Source organism: Lolium rigidum, chromosome 4, assembly GCF_022539505.1.
Source record: "Lolium rigidum isolate FL_2022 chromosome 4, APGP_CSIRO_Lrig_0.1, whole genome shotgun sequence".
In the NCBI taxonomy this organism is placed as follows: Eukaryota; Viridiplantae; Streptophyta; class Magnoliopsida; order Poales; family Poaceae; genus Lolium; species Lolium rigidum.
Window position 1 is genome coordinate 265,995,753 of NC_061511.1, and position 1,665 is coordinate 265,997,417.

Below are 1,665 nucleotides of genomic sequence, written 5' to 3' on the forward strand. Positions count from 1 at the left end.
ATAAGTTCTGTACCATGGGCCATGGTACATTTTTTCCGGGTATAGCTTCACCTTGCTCGTCATTGCAAATCAGACCCCTCCACATTCTTCTTCCTTCCATCCAACCATCTCCTAAGATCACTCCACCCCTCATTCTTCACCAGTCTCCCGGTTTTCACAAGGTTTGTTTGCTACTCCTCAATTTCGAGTGTTTGCTCACTAGAAAATTCGTAGAAATAGACAACTTGATGAACGTGCCCGTGCTTATATATATACTCCTCTCATGTCAAAAGACATTAATTTTGTCAAAAATATTTTCTTGTAAAATTTCAACAAGTGAAAAAAACATATTGGCAATGTACAACAGTCCCTCCTTCCGTTTCATATTGCCTATACTTTCACGTCTTAGCTTGCGTAAAGTCAAACTTTGATTTTTTTGACTAACAATCTAGCAAACAATATCTACAACTACACTGCCAATGCAATATGAATTATATTTCACGGTGATTTAAATAATGTTACTTTTACAATTAATAAAGCCGCATATGGTCAAGTTTTACAATGATGCTGATGAATAGCTTAAAGCAACAAAGACAGAGGCAATGAGAAAATAAACAAGAAAAAGTATAGTTGGAGTCATCGATTCCCTCAATTATGAAAGAAGCACCTGGCGAAGGGGGATCTTGAGGGGAGGGGGAGGGGGGCATTGTTAGCAAAGTGAATTGTTCTCGTTTGTATCAAGGGAGGAGAGCAATCATGTGGCCGTTCTCTTCTATGATCGGAGAGGGACCCCTGCCACCTCGCCCTAGCTCGGAGGATACCGTACCACCATCATTAGGGACACTCACTCTACGCGAGACCGGACTAAGAACCAGAATTCCAAAAAGAGCCAAAAACAAGCCAAATTATTAGCTGCACATAGCTCACCTTGAGCAGCCTTGCCACCATCCATGGATGTAGCCACAAAGAGATGAAGCTGCATGGCGAGGATTGTGATGAGAAGCTGCTTTGTAGAAGAACAATGACGACAATGCTAAGTCTTGGGACAACGCCTGCAAGGGAGAAGCACCGTGCTCCCGCCTTCCCATGACACCCCTCCAAATGTTGGGGGGGGGCTTCTGCGCCCTACCTAGGGCACCGATCCACCGGCGAGCGGGCACAAATCTCAAAGAGAGCAACCAAGGAAGGACCCGAACCTTAGGTCTTGGCATCGCCAACATAACTCTAACCACGACACTGCTGCTAGACACCTGAAACAACACAAACCGACAACCCTAGCTGAACCAAGCCAACACCTTTAGGAAGCTGACGTCGTTTGGAGCATCGTGACCGCCCAATGCAAAGGATTTTGGATTTTACTCGTGTAAAAAGAGGGGAAGGGAGGGGGTAAGATACCTCGATAATGCATCTAAGGTAGAACGCGACATCCACGGGCGTCACCACCATCGTAGTTGGCACAACCTACCAGGGATTTCTCCCGATTCTAGCCCCACCTCCAACACCCAAGTTGACAACATATCTAACGTTTGAAGGCCAACAAAGATCAGCACTAGCAAGGTTAGGCACACTAGAAGAGGAGAAGTCGCCATGCTTCAGGTCTGGTCCAGGGAATTGAAGTCGCGCCCCACGCCCCATGCCCCACGCCCCACGGTCAATACCCACGCCTGCATCACGCGCGCTGCTCGT